The following is a 19,353-nucleotide window of genomic DNA, read 5'->3' as shown; positions in this document are numbered from 1 at the left end:
TTCAAATATCAATAAAGGAACACGCAATGAATTTCGAATAATGATATATAATCACACAAAATGTGCATAATTTTATCCATAATGTTTTGTGGCAAAATCATTTTGATTTGAAATTATTTTAATACAACTCTAACTTAATAGTAATATTTCATTATCCATAAATTATGATATTCATTATTAAGACATCTAATACAGTCCTAAAATCAATTGTCTATTTTCTTAGTTTTCTATTACTTTCTTATCCATTTAGAAAAGTCAAATCATGAGCTTCCAAAGTGAAACAAATGAGTAATCTAGATTGTCGTGTCCAACCCCCACCCCCGGGGGTGTGTTCCATAAGAGTGAAAAGTGTCTAATTAAAATACAGCTTCTCCAGCCGGGCGTGGTGGCGCACGCCTTTAATCCCAGCACTTGGGAGGCAGAGGCAGGTGGATCTCTGAGTTCGAGGCCAGCCTGGTCTACAGAGTGAGTTCCAGGACAGCTGGGCTACACAGAGAAACCCTGTCTCGAAAAACTAAAATACAGCTTCTCTCACACGGATACTGGACACACAGCTAGAACAAACTGGAGCAAAATGCCAAGGATTCATAGGATGGAGAGGCAGGGAGAATTGCTAGGCAGAAATAGTTATTGCCATCAAGATGACAACTATGCACATGTCCGCATACGCAGGCACGCGCGCGCGCGCGCACACACACACACAAACACGCACACACGTCACTGCTCATCAAAAGCACAGCTAACCAAAATATGCAAATGTTCATATAGAATTGGAAAAAGCAAGGAGAGGAGGGAGGGTTGCTCAGTTTTGTCTTCAGAATCTCGAAAGGACTAATGATAGGTAAAATGTAACACTATCCCAAGGCAGCTAACTGAGACAGCACAACGAACTCAGAGATTGATCAAGTCATCTCTGTATCAGAAGCTACAATGTAAACACCTCACAGGTTTCTTTGTTTGTTTGTTTTGTTTTGTTTTTAAAGGCAGTAGAGCACTTTGGACATCGTATGATGTTCATGTTAAAAAGCTTGTGCTGGCTTAAATTAAATGAATTAAATGAATTAAAAAGAAAACTATAGAAGCAAAGTCTGACGAATCCCTGCTAACCTATTGAGGAGAAGAGAGAATTCTGGGATGAAGATAATTGCAAAATAACCAACAGCCAAAAGAATGAAGAAGCAATTCCTGCCCCAGACTCATTCTAGCAGGGAGTTGAGGAGAGGGTGGTGGGAAGGCAAAAACACAGCTTCACTGTGAGATGCCTTTATGTACATTATGAGACCGAGTGACTCTTCCAAGATCCACTGTTAGGCAAGTACACGGCTCACCAAAGGAACTGCAGCTGAGACTGAGGAAGAATTTACTGTGTGTCAAGAAACCTGCTAAGCGCTTCAACCCAAACACAGCAGGGATTTTACAACCTGGTGGCTATTCAGCCTGTATGACTAAGTATAGATTCTTGTTATGGTTTGGATCTCAAACGTAATTCACAGGCTCCTGAGTTGGAAGAGCAGTACCCAGCTGATGGCAACATTGGGGAAGCTGAGTGACTTTCTCAGGAGTCAGACTGTGTAAACACAGTGAAGTGTGGACGGGGAGGGTCTCCCAGCTCTGCTTTCAGGTCTGCTGAGGTGTGAGCAGGCACCCTCATGCTCCTGCCACGGTGAACCCCCACCATGAGACAGCACTCGTAAACTCAGCCAAAAGGAATCCTTCCTCCTCTCTTGGCCTTTTGAAAGCGATGTGTGTGTGTGTGTGTGTGTGTGTGTGTGTGTGTGTGTATGTGTGTCTGTGTAGGTGTGTTTATGTGTACAGGAGTGCAGTGCCTGCAGAGGCCAGAGAGGGGATCTGACCCAGTAGAGATGGAGAAAGCCAATGATGTATTAGGAACCAAAATGCAGTCCTATGCAAGAGCAGCCAATGCTCATGGCCTTGAGCCACTTCTCCAGCCATCCAAGTTCTGTTTGTCAAGTATTTGGGCAGGGTTAAGGGAAGTAGCTAGTAGCATGTTAAGATTACAGTGATGAAGACAGTAGCTGTGGTTCCCAACACATGGGACTTCTTGGTATGCTGGTAAGCGAATCAATTCATTACTAAATCCCTTGAGAAATCAGAAAGGCTATCAGTTGGGGTTTAAATGTCCTATTTACTCTATCACCAAACTTGAAATATAAGTTTGTGAAGAAAAAAACCGCTTACACTAAAGGAATATGGACAAAACTTAATTGAACTATACTTCTCAAATGTAAAACAGGGAGGGGGTTTCCTCCAAATACACAATAGCAAAGTGATGGGCTACACCCTCACCCTCACCCTCACCCTCCATCCTCAGCGATCTCCTGGGAAAGGCATTTTCTGGAAATAGACTTGGAATGGGTTGGTCACGTATTTATCAGAATGAAAGAAAGACATGCTCCTAAGAGCTGAGGGAATACACAGTGCTTCCTCCAACGACAAGATGCACAGCTCTGCATAAACACCTGCCAGCATCCATCTGGCAAACAGGACAAAGCAAAGCTCCCACCAGAGCATCAGACACAGCCTTAGTCAGGCACCGGCCGATGGCTGCTGCAGCTTCTGTTAAAGCCTCTCCACACGCCGCTGTGTGATTTGCGGTGGGTTACTTAACGGTTCAGGTTTCCTCATCTTCAAAGTGGGGAAATGGACGTATTTGTCTCTTGGAAATATAAGACTAAATGAACAAACCCACACGAAGAACTGAAACGCAGGTTGTTGCTATCATTGCTGATATTTGCTTATAACCATCAACAACTTTAAAATGGTAAACTATCTCTGGAAATTAAAGCTCTCTAGCTCAGAGTCAGGGACAGTTTTGACTTTTTTTTCTCATGGATGAGTTACAAAGGCTCCGGTCTATGCCTGTGACTACGGTGATAAAAATGTTCCATACAAATGAGCTCAAACTTCACTTCTATTTCAAGCATATACTTCATTGGCTTGATCCTTCTCCCTGTGAGCAAGCCATGGGATTTGACTCATCTGAGCAGCTCCATAAGGAAATGAGAGTGTATCTAGGATACAACCAAATGGCACATTGGCTTTGATGCACACGCTACTGAAATTTGAGGTAGAATATCCTTACGGCATGCTTACCTAAATAAAGTTATCATGAGCCACATGATAGCTGAAAGCAATATATATTTCTCAGTCTCAGAAAGAAAAAGAGGTAAGCTGTGGACCCTATTGCTTCTCTAATTTGTGTTCCTTCTTCACATTGTATTTTAACCCATACACTGAACCGCAGTCATATACTAAATCATGGTTGAAAAGCATTATTCATGAGCACTGAAATTACGCCCTACCATTCTGCAGGAAAGTATCTGCTATAGAGGGGCTACACATCACTCCAAGGTAGCAGGGATTACTTGTTTACAATTGCAACTCACAAAATGAGGCTCTCGCTTTAAGAGACTGCTTTCCTGTCTCTACAAATATATGGTTTAACTAATACAGTACACAAGAGTGAGAAAAGTACGCCGCAGATGTAAGCTGTAAGTTAAGGCCATACCTTCAGGGCTTGTTGGAGTATCTGGGCATCATTAATCCCAGTAATTTCTCTCAGCTGATTCAAAAATGTCTGCTGGTGCTAGAGGGCAGAAAAGAAATCAGAATTATTACAGTAGGAACAATGAACCTATTTTTTTTTCTAAGAAAAAAGAGAAAAAGAAAGAGGAGAGAAGAGAAGAGGTAAGCCTTGGAAGACACACAATAAAAACACCACTCTTTTGAACAAGGAAAGACACCTCGCATCAGGGAGCCCAGCTGCGACTCTCGCATTTCTCCACAGCTGGCTTCTTTAAGACAGGGCATTACTGTGTAGCCTTGGTTGACCTGGAACTCGGTGAAGACCAGGGCAGACCTTGAACTCCCAGGCATCCACCTGGGATTAGAGGTAAGTGCCACCACGCCTGGACTCTCGTTTTTCATCCTCAGCTTCCACAGTTTCCCAAGCAGCTTCAGAGCTCACAGTTTTCAGCCTGTCTTCATCGTCTCAAGATTATGCCTCCCCAAGAATTTGAACCTGTTTGAGCTGGGCACACCTCCTGGGATGGTTAGGAGATGTGCATGTATGTCACAGGCTGCCTAGGAAACCAGCAAGTACATCTCAGGGTCCAAGGATGCAGCCAATGACAAGAAGACCCCCTGATCCTCCAATCTCACTGCCATAAAGCAGCCTCAGTAGAACTGGTCTGGTCCACTTCAGTCACTTCCCTCCACCGTCTGTGAGACTAGGGAATTTCATAACCTGAACAGCACAAGATTCTACTACCAATGCCTGCAAAGATCTTCTATTAGCAATTCCCACTGGATGTCCTTCTATTTTATTTCTTAAAACCTGATCCTCTCAAACTGTGGAACAGCACTATGAACTAAAGTACAGAAAAAGTAAGACAGAAAGCAAGCCTCATTGCTACAATAATATGGGTCTCCTGATTTATTACTTCAAAATGGTTTATCCCTTACCCTTTACCAACTCTGATGGGAATTTGTGGGTAGTCTTAATTAACTACTGGGCGAGAGTATGCTGAGAAAAGGAGTATTTACAAAATTTCAATCCACAATGAATAAAGAGAAAAAGTAGCTCTGTACTGGAAACTAGCAAGCCCCCTCCTTAACCAGGACATCTAAGTTACTATGACTGGTGACAAGACAAAAATGGCAGTATGCACCTGCTGACACACTGCAGCCTGGAGCTGTGCAGGTTTGACACAAGTACAAAACCTGAATTTAATCTTGAAGACTGATCAGACAACCTCAAGCAAGCAATCCAGAGCAAGTGAGTTGTTCGGTCATCATTAAGATGTCTAGACCACCAAAAGCAAAAAGTGAGTCTCTTCCAGAAGGGAAATCCAGAAGTACTGCCCCACAATGCAACAAGAGAGGCTAGCTGGGTGCCCTGCAGAGTGTCAGTGGCGGTGACTGGAGAAGCAAAGGGAGCTGCTCAGTGGATGACAACATATTAGTCATGTTCCTGAATTGGATTATAGTAGGGGAACATCATTTTTCCTTAGAAAATACCCGTGAAATGTTTAAGTGACAGACTGGTAAAGTGTACGGCACCCAGAGGTGATTCTCAGATGCTTCAGTTAAAAAAAAAATAAAGATAAAAAATAAAAGCCATGGAAGTTCTTTGCATTAATATCTCCAAATCTAATTTCCCATAAGAGTTCTAGAAAACCCAGCCTGACATTAAAAAGCTCTTTAAGACTTCTTCTGCTTGCCGAGCAGTGGTGGCACATGACTTTAACCCCAGCACTCGGGAGACAGAGGCAGGCGGATTTCTGAGTTCAAGGCCAGCCTGGTCTAGAGAGTGAGTTCCAGGACAGCCAGGGCTACACAGAGAAACCCTGTCTCAAAAAAAACAACAAAACAAAACAAAACAAAACCCAACCAACCAAACAAAAAAAGACTTCTTCTGCTTAAGGTCTGTGCAGATTAAAGTGTCAAGCCACTCACCCATTCAGGAGTTCAGAAAATAATTTTCTGGTAAGCAAAATCCATTATAAAAGTGAAATCAGAGATGTATGAATTCTTTCAAAGAAAAGAGAAAAATCAGCAAAGAGAAGAAGCACTACATCAAATACTGTTGGGCAGTGGTGGATTACTCATGCCATCTAAGAACTTCATTTCCATAAAAATCTTATTAAGGAACCAAGACGGCAGCACCTAATAATACAATAGATGTTAAGATACAAAAGAAAAGAATGTAAAGGCCACGAAGTACACAGAGGCTTCATGAAAGCATCAAACTGACAATCTACAGGTTGCAATAAGAAAAATCATATTTCTCTTTAAACCTCTCCTATTGATTTGTATTTGAAAAACTGGAGTAAAACTGACAGTGGAATCAATACCAAAGATTAGAAATTAAGTATATATTTTAAAAAAACATACAGGACTCTTTTCTATAATGTAAAACTTAGTTTAGTAACTATAACATGCTAAGAAAATGCCACAAGCCTATTTGCAATGTACAGGGCCTACAACCTCAATATTCTCTTTTCATTATTTTTTTCAGTGGCAAATTATTTAATCATGCATCTCAGAAAAATTATTGAACATCCCAAGGAAATTTAGATATTTTGTAAAAATGTTCATGTCCTTGAACCAAGAAAGCGGTTGTCACACATTAATGTTAACAAGATGACCAAATATGCATGGAACACTATAAAGACCAACATCCCACCAGAGACTGATTCCAGGAAAAATGTGCCTCAAATGACTATGCAAATCAACCTAGATGCAGTATGAACAAGGTAAACGCCCTTTTATTTTAATAACAAATGCAATACAAAGATGCTAGGAAGGGCACATCCCGAACAGTACATAAACACCTCGGTGGTACTTCTTCCTTCCTTCCTTCCTCTAAAGACCTATTTCCCTGTGGCAAAGAAGGTAGACATTCATCAGCGGTACGATCGAGGGCAACACACAAGCAGAAATGGGATGTATTTAGAGGGTTGGAAGTGCCTTATGGTTCCACAGATGCCTCACTAGAAGATTCGGGGAGCCCACTTAAGCCCACCCACCCCCCTGCCAAATGGGGCAGATGTAGAAAAGAGCCATTCAGCCTGCCTGTAAATCAGTGATCATGATAGCACCGTCTTGGTATGCAACCGAATACTAAGGTGATTTTTATGGTACTAGTTGGCCGACGCAGAGTTCATTAAGAAATGCAGAGAAATCACGCAGAGGACTTTTGCTGTATATCATAAATGTTCAGGGTTTTCTTTTTCTTTTTTTTTTTTTTATGAGCAGTCAATCTGATACACTGCCAAAGAGCCCTGTTCTACCATGATTCATGATTCACAAATTTTGACTGGGAGTGAAGAAAAGAGGAGATAAGGGGGTGGAGATACTGGAAAAGGGGAAGGAGGTGAGAAAAAAAGCCACAGACAAGGTTCTTAGCTAAACTGACAAGAAATAGAGAAGAGATTGGGGATGGGGGTGGGGGGGTACAACAGAGAAAACTCCAGGAGAAGTCGCCTGGTTGCAATGCTGTCCTCTTTGTCATTAGCCCACAAGCTGTGCTCTCATCTTCTGTAGCTCTGTCCATATTGCTGATATTTCTGCTGTGATCATGATCCTGGTTAGTCTGGTAAGGCCTGGACCTTCCTTCCTGTGAGAGTTATCTTTTCTGTCAGCCTGACTGGCTTTAGAATCACCATGGAAACTAAATCTGGGATGCCGGCGAAAGATTTTCCATATTAACTTAAATGAGGTGGAAAGCCTCACCCTAAATGGGCAGTGGGCACCATTCCATGGGTTAGGGTCTTAGACTAAATCTAAGAACGAGACAGGAAGCTGGGCATAACGTCTTCTCCGCTTTCTGACTGTGGACACATGTGACCAATCAACTCCTCTCCTTGTCATCAGACCTCCTCTGCCATGATGAACTGAACCTCTGAATGCTGTGAGCCAAAAGAACCCCCCACCCTGTGCCTTATGTTTTGATGAAGCAGCAAGGCAGGTAACTCAGTTACCTGCACTTCACACTTCCCAAATTAGTCTCTGATAAACTCTTTCTTCTCCTCACTCCAAGCATCCTGCATAGGAACCTCTGCTGCCCTAGCAAGTTCACATGCAAGGTGGACTCGCTCCAATTTCCTATTTCTGGAGCCTATTATTGAGTCCCAGTGGCCTCCTCTGTATGGATTTCTTAGGTGCTATAGAGCAGAACATAGCGGCTTCTGTTTGTTCCCACCGCTGGGCCAAAGAGCAAAACAGAATTCAGTAGATTTGGTGGTTTGTGGACGCCACAAAAATCAATAAGCGAAGATGCCAAAATGCACACACACCTTCAAGCTGTCTCCTTTATTTCCACTGCCCAATGACATCCTGCTTTTCTACAACTGCAAAATATAGCAGTTCCAGGATAAGGAAGCAAGTCGGTTTCAGTACAAATCCTTTACTTCACCAGTAGACTAGGGAATGCCAGGCTTTTTTCTTAATGTTTCAGACAAAAGTGGAATCACCCCTGGAACCTACCTATGGGGAATACGGGAGCCAGAAGAGAAAGGCAATAGACACTGGTTAAGTATTACTAAGTATGGATAGGAACATGCTTGTAGGACTCGTAGTTCTGTGTTAAGCTTTACTTGGTTACATCTCTGCTGTAAATATCCATCTGATGCTCTTTGAATGAGTAAAACTACAGAGAAGAGACCAGAAAGGCAGAAGCCTCCCTTAGGGTTATCAGTCTCAAGAAGCCTTGGCTCTTAGAAACCAGAGAGATGACGTCACAGCAGCCCAGCTTTCCTATGCTTTTTACGATTACTCTGAGAATACGACAACAGCTGCAGTGTGACCAATACAGCCACTGCTGCAGACCTGCTCCAGGTATGAGCACCCCAGTCTGCCCTAGCCTCGGAAAGCAGCACTCTCTGAAAAACTAGCCTTCTGTTAACTCAGGCACTGACCCCAGAGCCATTTTCATTCAAACCAGGGAGGAATCATAAGCAGACAGCTTGATTAACACAGATGTCAACTTGCACTTGCAGGAAACACAGTGGGGCGGACACCTTGCTACAGAGGGCCAGCAGATAACAACTAGGCTTCCCGGCTGCCTTCCTGAGTGAGTCCCTCTCTGGTGCTACCAGCTGGTGTGGCTTGAGAGCCCTTAACAGGGCTGGAGTTCTCGGAGCAGTGGTTCTCTTTGAGCCGCTAACACAATGTGGCGGCAGCACGAGAAGGTCGGCTGCAGAGTCCCAGAGAGCAGCCAGGGACAGAAACTAAGTGAGCAGAAGAGGCCAAGACAAGCCGCAGTGCAGTCGCTGCTCACTGGCGGGATTCCAAGGAGATGGAAGCTTTAGGAGCCAAGAATCCCAACACCGGGAGCCCGAGGGCTGTAACACTACCAGCAGTCAAGATCCAAGGGTCCCAAGACCATAGGTCTCGGTGCTGTAGCGGGAGCCTATTCGGGGCCTGAGGACCCACCATGCACAGCCCGCCCGAGAGTTCTCACACTGGCAGGCACTGCCTTCTGGTGTCTGCTTGTTCCGCTCACTGCAGCTGAAAACGAAGGCTTACAGCAGCTGTCAAATGTTGGAGCCACTCGTGCTTAAACCAGAACTGCAGGCCTCCAACCTGCATTTTTAAAATTAAGAAAAAAAAAAAAAAACCGTTGGGTTTAAAGCCTTTGGGTTCAATAAGCCCTAGCTCTCAGGGTTTATAGTCTACCAGTGTAGACTATGCTGGTCTTGGGTACTCAAGGGCTAGGGGCAATTATCACTAGAAAAGTCTCTCTCTCTTCACTGCTCACATCTAGCAGGGTGGCCCCAGTCAGCTCCCCAGTAACTTAAAGACACCTTAGTTAACATCGGTATAACTGCTGAGAATGCAAAAGTGGGAATGGCTAGCGGCAGAGGGGGTGGGTAAATTGTTCACTGTGCCCTTGTTAGACAAAATATTGGTTTCTAAATGCCTCCAGTTCATAAGCTTAGCATGTGCTCTCTTCCCCACGAAGTTATTCTCATGGAAGCTCCCTGAAGTCTCTTCAAGAAATTAGCACATGCAGAGACAGGAATAAAAACTGGTCTTGGAAATTCAATAGCTACTGTCTTTTCCAGATTTTTCTCCTCTCAGTCATTAGCAATGATGTGAAAAATGAAGACTCTGTGCTTAAACTCCAGTTATGCTCACATGAAATACTCAATGATAAGATAATGATAAGATAAAAAGCAATACAGACTACGGCAGGAAAAGGATTGCACTAACAGTTGAGTGACTCTTTAGTCAGCCACTGCGTCTGTCAACTCAGTTTCCAAAATAAAGAAAATTCAGGTTAGTACAAAGAAAAGGAACTCACAGGTCAGTGTCCCCTCAAAGGTGGCTGCGGCCAGCAAACTTTAAAATGACCAGTAGAAAAAACAAGTCTTCAGGTTTTCTGAGAATAAAGACTCAAACCTCAGATTACGGGCCAGCCACTGAGTGGGAGGCTTCTAGCTTCTGCTCTACAGACCCCTCAACTCTGCCACTTTAGGGCAAGGAACATGAGTGTATCTCCTCTTCATATGCATTCTGCATCTGCTGATAGCTGCAAACCTCCATAATGGGATTCTGGTGGTAACTAAGAATTCACTGAAAGAATGTCAAACACATAACATGGCCTCTGGGAGGGTAAGGGAGACTTCACCAGAACCCTCCAACGATAACTCAAAGCTGTCAAAGGTGGCTTAAAGAAAGGAATGGAATGGAAATACTTCTGTGAGACTGAAAAAGGTACCACATGATGAAAGTCTGCCCAGGTGGGTGTACAGATTTCAGACTTCAGTCTAGGCCACGTAAGGATTAGGGAGGGGAACCTGTCTCAGAGAAGGAAGAAAAGAAGGAATGCTTTCTCTTCCCAGCAGCAGACCACAACTGAAGTGAAGCAGAAGAGATGAACGACTCACAAATCTACCTACTACACCATGGACTTGGACCAGCTGCTGGACATGCCTTATGAGCAGCTGATGCCATCACACAGCCTTAGCCAGAGATAGAGCCTGGAACATGCCAGTCAGTGGAAGCAGCACTCACTTATGAGCCTGAGAAAGGCCAAGAAGGGGAAGCTATCCATCGAAACCCTCAGGTGGCCTAGAGTCCCCTGAAGGACACGATCAGCCTGCCAGAAATGGTAGGGAACATGGTGGGCGTATATAATGGCAAGACCTACAGCCAGGTGGAAAGTAAACCAGAGATCACAGGCCACTCCCTGGGCGAATTGTCCCTCACCTAAAAGCTACGCAACACCAGCCTGCTATGGCTGCCACCCACTTCTCCTGCTCACCCCTCTCAATTATTCCCTGGTCAATAAAGATTCATGTGTAGTCCCTGAAGAATAAGGAGGGAGAGGAGTAAAAGAAAGAAGGGAAGGAAGAGAGACTGGGAAGTCATAGGGGCCTGGACTCTGTCAGGACACAGCCATTGGTATGCCACTTTCCGAATGCCAAACCTTCCTGTCTTAAGTCCAAACTTTTCTCTCGTGGACACATAGGAAACACAGAGGAAAACATTAATCGTCCTTTCCTGAGGCTTTTTAATAATGTGTCAGTCCTACTTGATTTCCTTTTCAGAGCAGTCCATGTTTTATGACTTCTACAAGGAACTTGTGGCAAGTCTTTTCTGCAGCTTTCAGTGCTCTTTAAACTGTTCACAGTTCGGAAAGATGGGATTTTGAGGCCTCTACCTGTACCTCCAACCTTACCCTAGACCCTCTGTTTTCCTTTCTTCTGTCTCTAGGAATCTTTTCTAATGCAAACATTTTTGTACTTTTGTCATCTATGAAAGTTACAATCTTTTTCTTCAGATTTACATAAATTCTAGTATAGAAAGGTTAGTCACCAGACAATGAGTTCAAGTAAGAGAAAGATCATTTTGATCATTGCTGTACGCCTGGTGCCTAGTACAGGGCCTAGCACAAAGAGGCTCAATGTTAATTAATGTTAATACAGCAGGGCTAATATTAACATACATTAATATTGATTAAGTTTATTTTAAGATATAATATTTATTTAAATTAAGTAAGAATATTAACTAAGATTAACATAGCAGGTTTGCAAAGATGAATTCACGTTCGAGGGAAGAGGGACTAATGAGATAGTAAGCAAATTTTCCAACTCTTAGATCCTAGAACACTGAAACTTGGCAATAAAGCTCTCTCCATCTTGTTCTGCTCCCTCCAGAATGCACGCTTCACTCCGTGAGTCATCACACTGAACACTAACAAACACACAAACTCTTTGAAGCACTTATTTAATCAAAGACAGCTCATACAAAAGCAGAGATTAAAAAAAAAAAAAAAGGAGGTAAAAAAGGAAATGCAGGCTCAGAGTGGCATCCTCGACTTATGTGGTCTCTCCTGATGCAAAAGCCCCTTAGTTTATAAGTTTATCAGCTGCTTCTGAAAGAGCTAAAAATCAGTTTTTCATTAATATGGCCATTTGCAAGGTAGTTTTTTTTGGTTATTTGTTTGTTTTGTTTTACTTTGTTTCTTCCAAAGTCTTGCAAACCAAGTGAGGCTGGGGTAATTTATGACCTAAACTAGTTTTGTCTGCGATTCTTCTGGCCATTTTTATTGACTTTAAAAAATAACCCCCATGGTGATCCTCAGTGCTTCAGGCAATGCTGTGTTTCCTGCGTCCCTTCATCCATGCCTTCACACAGAAATCTGACAGTATCCTGGGAAGCAGTTGTGGAACGCAGAAATAAAACAAACACCAAGAAAAGAGATGAGTTGACCTATAGGAAATCACCAACACCAGTAAGAAGTCAGGAACATAGCTAGTCCTAGATAAATGTAAGTTTCCATCCTTCTCACCCAAGAATTCTTATCCGCACCTGTCACCCAGTCCCTCGGTCCTATCTGCAATACTCCACAGCATTTCAGAAACTCTCCACCCCTCTAGACCGCAGATAAAATAATCATAAGTCGGAACTGTCAGTGCAAGTCTCCCAGTCAATGTTATTACACAGCACTAAAACCAAAACTCCTACCAAATTTTGGTACATTTTGAGGCCAAATACGAACCCTACAGGAACAAACATGGTTTCCATGGGAACATCATACATATTCAGTTCTAAAAACCAAACTGGCAAAGTCTTTTAGTATACACTGTGATTTTAAATTAGAGTACTTACATTCTAGAAAACACGTAGGTAAACAAAATTTGGAGAATCAAGTCATATGTGTTACCTTTCGTATCTGTGGTTTAAATAAAATAAGCATTTAGCTAGTTCTGATGCAAATAAAGTTCTCCCGTTATGTATGTACTTCTAATTTCTTTCTGTGCTTGGCTCATTGTTGTTTTCTTGTTTTGTTTTGTTTTGTTTGCTTGGTTTGGTTTTTTTGTTTGGTTGGTTTTGTTTTTCTTGTTTCTGGTTTTTCGAGACAGGTTACTCTTTGTAGCCTTGGCTGTACTAGAACTTAACTCAGTAGACCAAGATGACCTGAACTCAAGAGATCTGCCTGCCTCTCTGCCTCTCTCTGCCCCTCTCTCTGCCCCACTCTCTGCCCCTCTCTCTGCCCCTCTCTCTGCCCCTCTCTCTGCCCCTCTCTCTGCCCCTCTCTCTGCCTCTCTGCCTCTGCCCCTCTCTCTGCCTCTGCCCCTCTCTCTGCCTCTCTGCCTCTCTGCCTCTCTGCCTCTCTGCCTCTCTGCCTCTGCCTCTCCAGGGCTGGGATTAAAAGCTATGTGCCACCACTGCCTGGCTTGTATCTCTAATTTCTGCATTACATTTTCATAATTAATTTTCAGTGCAAAATTAAAGTCCCTTATACTAATGAACTAAACATGCTTTGGACACTGAGAGAGGGTTCAGGGCCTAATCCTTGCCACCTAGGCATGAGGACCTAAGCTTGGTGGTCAAGTACCCAACCACAAAGGCTGATGCGGGGACCTGGACCTAGTGCCAGGGAGGAGGAGTCAGGAGAATCCCTGGGGTGGCCAGCCAGCCAGCCAGCCAAGAGCCGTCAGTAAGAGATCTGCCTCAGGAAATTAAGTAGAAACAGAGGAAGATAGCTCAATAATAATTGTCTAGGCTTCACACATGGACACACAAAGTGAAGAATCAATTTGTTAATCAAAACCCTTGCCCTAGTTGTTCTTCCTCTTCCTGTGAGAAAATATCCCATCAAAAGCAAGTGAAGGAGAAAGGAGCTTATTTGAGCTCACAAGTCCAGGTTATCTTCTATTGGTGGGCAAGTCAAAAGAGTAGGCATTTGAAGCAGGGAGGTGGTCACATCCAGAGTCAGGAGGAGGGAGAGAAAATGGATGCATAGATATGCTTTCTCCCCTCGTACACAGTCCAAGGCCCAAACACAGGGAATGCTGTGACTCATAATGTGTGGGCCTTTCTCACCCATCTCAAAGGAATAAAGATTATCCCCACCCCAAAGACATGTGAAACAGGTCAACCCTCAGTGAGACTCTCTTTCCGGGTGATTACAGATTATGTCAAGATGAAATCAAAACTAACCAACACAATTTTCAAAGCAGAACTTTCAAATTAAAAGTGTCTCATAATTCCTCACAGTTTCATGTCGCAAAACAATTCCTTAAAGCAAATCCAATTTTTTGTCCTATTAATGACATAATGGCTAACTATGTACAGGCATAATGTTACTGTGCACTGTGTAAAGATTATCCTTGTATCATCCAAATGCTAATTTCTATGACCACCACGCCCCACCCCACCCCACCCCACCCCCAAAAAACAAACATCTCCTTGCAATCCTTATTCTGAGAATCTCTTGTCTCAGTGTTGTGTAAGCATTGCTCCCAATTATTCTCTGACTTATCAATATAGAAGCTGGTAGAATAGGGCTGGACTATTCCAGCCAGAGGAGGAGGGGGGAGACACAGGAAGTGCAGGTTCCCTAAGAGGAGAAGGTCTAGGAGACACCATGGGAATTCACCTGGAGCAGAGAGAGCCAGATCGACAAAATGCCAGTATCTCTCAAGTATTTTGGCTGGGAGGTAACCATTTTAGCTAATACTGATCAGTTGTTGTGCCTTAAACCTATTAAATACACCTAATAGTCATTTCAATTACTTGGGAGCTATCTGAGTTAAGAGAAAAGCTGCAACCCAGAAATTTGCACTAACATTTTGCAGCCTACAGCAGAGGGTGCTGGATCTCCTGGGACTGATGTTATAAGCTGCAGTTGAGGTGCTGTGAATTGAAGCTGCCCCTGAAAGCACTCCAAACTCTGAGCCAGTGAGTCTTCTCCGAAGCATCTCTTTTCAGTGTTGCAACAGGGTCTCACTAAGTTGCCCACACTTATCTTCAAATAAACCTGTAACCCAGGCAGGTGTCCTGCTCCTGGTCCCACCCCCTGCCTAGCTGGTCTTATAGATCCATTCCATGAGCCCTATCTCCTCCTTCAGTAACTCTTAATCATACATCTGTTCTTGATGAATTATATAAAACCTTCCTTATTATAATTTTTGTGTTCTCTCCCTTTTTTTTGTCCTGGTTGGCCCTTAACTAGAAAATGTTCCTGACAGTTTTTTAAATTATTACAATATATTGTTATATATTTTTTTAAGAAAATAAATCTCCTCTCCAGCAGCCGAGCAAGATGCCCAAAGGGAAGAAGGCCAAGGGGAAGAAAGTGGCCACAGCCCCAGCCGTCGTCAAGAAGCAGGAGGTCAAGAAGGTGGTCAACCCTCTAGAACTTCGGCATTGGACAGGCCATCCAGACCAAAAGGGATTTAACGCGCTTCGTCAAATGGCCCCGCTACATCAGGCTGCAGTGGCAAAGAGCCATCCTCTACAAGCGGCTCAAAGTCCCTCCTGCCATTAACCAGTTCACCCAGGCGCTGGACAGGCAGACAGCTACTCAACTGCTTAAGCTTGCCCACAAGTACAGGCCAGAGACAAAGCAAGAGAAGAAGCAAAGGCTACTGGCCCCTGCTGAGAAGAAAGCTGCTGGCAAAGGCGACGTCCCAACTAAGAGACCGCCTGTCCTCCGAGCAGGAGTCAAATACAGTCACCACCTTGGTTGAGAACAAGAAGGCTCAGATGGTGGTGATTGCCCATGACGTAGACCCCATTGAGCTGGTGGTTTTCCTGCCTGCCCTGTGTGGAAAGATGGGGGTGCCCTACTGCATCATCAAGGGAAAGGCCAGGCTGGGGCACCTGGTCCACAGGAAGACATGCACCACTGTTGCCTTCACACAGGTTAACTCAGAAGAAAAGGGTACTCTGGCTAAGCTGGAAGCTATTAGAACCAATTATAATGACAGCTATGACAAGATCCGCCACTGGGGAGGCAACGTCCTGGGTCCTAAGTTTGTGGCTCGAATTGCCAAGCTGGAAAAAGCAAAGGCTAAAGAACTTGCCACTAAATTGGGTTAAATGTACACTAAATTTTCTGTACCTAAATATAATTACAAAATTTAAAAAAAAAAAGAAAAAGAAAAGAAAAGAAATCTCAAAAGAGTTAGGAGGGGAAGGTTTACCCTTGAGAGCACAAATGCCTACAGGAAACACAATCTAAGAAGGTTAACAATCCGCCGGGCTTGGTGGCGCACGCCTTTAATCCCGGCACTTAGGAGGGAGAGGCAGGCGAATTTCTGAGTTTGAGGCAGCCTGGTCTACAGAGTGAGTCACAGGACAGCCAGGGCTACACAGAGAAACCCTGTCTCAACAAACAAACAAACAAACAAACAAACAAAAACAAAAAGAAGGTTACAATCTAACCATGTAGGTTGAGCACTCTCCTACAGTAGTATTAGGCACTCGATTCAAAATATCCACGGGCTGAGCTTTATAAAGGACCAGGTAACTAGTGGGCAATCATTGCCCACTAGTGACTGAACTCAGCCTGCATCCTCCTGTCCCTTCCCCGGAGGTTGCAGTGATATACCAAATGTCCCAACCTCGAGTGACACTGGTTAGTTTTTCCCAGGCAACTCCCATCCTGAAGCAATGCAGACTCTTCAAGCACCATGAGTCATCTTCCTAAGGTTAGAAAAAAAAGTCAATTCAAAGAGTTTTCAGGACTCTGTGCCAGAAAGCAAGGGAAAAGACAGAATATTTGTTTGTTATTCTGCCACAGTTCTAGTCCAGCTATTTGTAGTAAACAAATAATATCAGATCTATTCAGGTTTCTTTGTCCTTGCTCTTCTCTCTAACAATGGAGGTCTCTCACGTATTTGTCACGTTCCCTCCACTTCAAGCCCTGAGTGCTGTCTCCTCCATTTTCCCTCAGCCTTTGGCTTATCATTTGGGCTCACACCCCCACAGGCTACAAGTTTCTCATCTCCATAAAACAGAGGAGGAAGAAATGAAGGCAGTCATGACACTGACTGGTAATTGTATATGCACAAAGCAGCAACCAACTGGAACCAAGAACTGAGCTGAAGATGTAGCATGAAGTTCATTTTGAATATAGAGACTTGGAAGCCGTGGTCCTAAACTATAAAACACAAAAGGTCTCTAAGATGGAATCCACAAAGTAGGAAGCAGATAGGTTAAATTTTAGGAATGTAATGAACAGAAATACACGCACATGCACACACACACACACACACACACACACTTTACAGGCTCACCAAATTCCTATCCAAGAGCTAAGAACCTTGTTTGCTGTTTTCTTCCTCAGTTATTCATATTGAGAAAAACAACAATCCCCTAGAAACTTTAATCCTTGAACTTTCACTATAAAGAGAACAAAAAGGCTCAGTGCTAGGGCATGGTAACACATGTCTATAGTCGCACCACTGGGGAAGCAGAGGCAGGCAGATCTTTGACGGTTCCTGGCCAGCCAACCTGGTCTATATAGTGAATTCCTATGTAGAGAGAACCTGCCTCAGAATAAGAAAGAAAGAAAGAAAGAAAGAAAGAAAGAAAGAAAGAAAGAAAGAAAGAAAGAAAGAAAGAAAGAAAGAAAGAAAGAAAGAGACGGAGAGACAGAGAGACAGAGGGAGACAGAGAGGGAGGGGAGGGGAGGGAAGAAGGCAGGGCCAAGTAGAAGACAGACTCTAGGGAGGAGATACCTGAAAAAGGACCTGACTTCTTCCACTCTCTTTCTCTTCTTTTCTGCCCACCGTAATCTGAGTGGCTGCCTTGAACAGGCACTCCACCATGATGTGCACTAGCCCAAAAGCAATAGGGCCAACCAACCATGAACTCCATAGAGGAGCTGGCCAAACCCGCCCTTCTTTTCATGTGCTTGGCGTTATTCTGTTAGAGCAAAAGAAAACAAGCACGCGTAAACGCTGGACTACAAGGAACACCTTGAAATCAGACGAAAATAAAGAGAAGATGAAGAAGAAGAACTTCACAAGCAAGAATCAGAACGCTCAATAAGCACTGGCAAAGATGAACAAATAGATCATTAAGCTTCAGGATCTCCTGAAACACAAAGGATGGCCACGGTTTCACCCAAAGAGTCACAGGCTAAGCACTGAAGAAAACATTTCCAACCTCACGAAATATAGCTTTCAAAAGAAACTGTGGCAAAGATTACATTCAGTACAAGACAAAGCATTCCCGGAAGAGAATGAGGAAGAGTGCAAGAATTTCCAAGTCAATGTTTTCAGGAGACTCCCGAGAGGACAATAAAACAATAGCAAGGAAGAAAAATAATCACAAACACACAAGCACACACACAAGGAGACGCACGCGCGTGCACGGAGAGAAAGAGAGAACAGAGAGAGACAGAGAGAGGGGGGAGACAGGAGACAGGAAGGGACAAAGTACAGACTATTAGAACTAGTGAGATCATTTAGCAAGGTCACAGGACATAGGTTATGCAAAAATCAATTATAATCTATCTGCCAAAAAAAAAACAAAACACAAACCTAAATAGCAACAACAAAAAAAAAATGCCCTCTAGAATAGTATCAAAAAAGTCAACACTAATAAATGATACATCAGGATCTAGAAATGATATATGCTATTAAGAAATTAAAATCTAAATTAACGAGGAACTGTAGAATGTTGTTAGATTAAACGGGTCTATGCACTCAGAATTGATCTCTATAATCAACACATTCCTACTCAAAACTCCTACCTTCATTTCGGCTCAACTGTACAAAGAACATTAGAATTTCTCATGGAAATGCAAAAAAACAGCAAGAATAGCCAAAACATTCTCTCAACAAAAAAGAATGCCAAAGACCTTCCCCAACCTATTCCAAAATATGTCCTTAAAACACAGTGCTTGTGACATTATATAGAATAAGAATAGAATGAAGGCAGGTGAGAATATCAAACCTCCTCGTCGATGGTCAATTAACATCAACTCAAATATCAACTGTTATCCTTTCACACAAAGATGCTGGAACAATCACATATCCACATGAAGTGAGCCTTGAAATTCTGTGTTTGTACCAAATATTAGCCATACAAATTTTACTAAATTTAAAACATACATTAAATTTTATATACTTCGGAGCACACATACAAACAACTTCAAATAGGTGATAGAAAACATCCAAGCTAAAACTAACTTGGAAGTAGAGAACCGGAAAAAGTAAACGTAGTTAAAAGGGCTAATCTAAGGGAAATGACATAAAATAGAACATCAAAATTTAAATATTTTTAATTCAAAGAAATTGGTAAGGATATTAAACCGTCAGTCACATCTAACAAAATACAGAAAATAGGCAAAGGATTCTTAAATCCCAATTTAGAAAATAGAAAATAAGTGAGTGAACAATTTGACAAATGGGACAAGGAGATGGCTCAGCAGACACAGATGCTTGTCCCTAAGCCTGGTAACCTAAGTTCTGTCCCCAGAATACTGACAAGAAGAGGCAAGCACTCCTGCAAATTGTCTTCTGGCTTCCTCATGACATGTGTGCCTACACACACACACACACACACACATACACACACACA

General features: G+C 43.1%; 1 pseudogene; it reads left to right on the top strand.

Annotated features, from left to right (window-relative positions):
* Positions 1-15,078: 15,078 nt before the first annotated feature.
* On the top strand, positions 15,079-15,861 carry LOC110311445 (annotated as a pseudogene).
* The last annotated feature ends 3,492 nt before the right edge of the window (positions 15,862-19,353 follow it).

This window comes from Mus caroli, chromosome 16 (assembly GCF_900094665.2).
Source record: "Mus caroli chromosome 16, CAROLI_EIJ_v1.1, whole genome shotgun sequence".
NCBI lineage: Eukaryota > Metazoa > Chordata > Mammalia > Rodentia > Muridae > Mus > Mus caroli.
The sequence above is the reverse complement of the archived record's forward strand: the minus strand, read 5'-3'. Positions and strand labels throughout refer to the sequence as shown.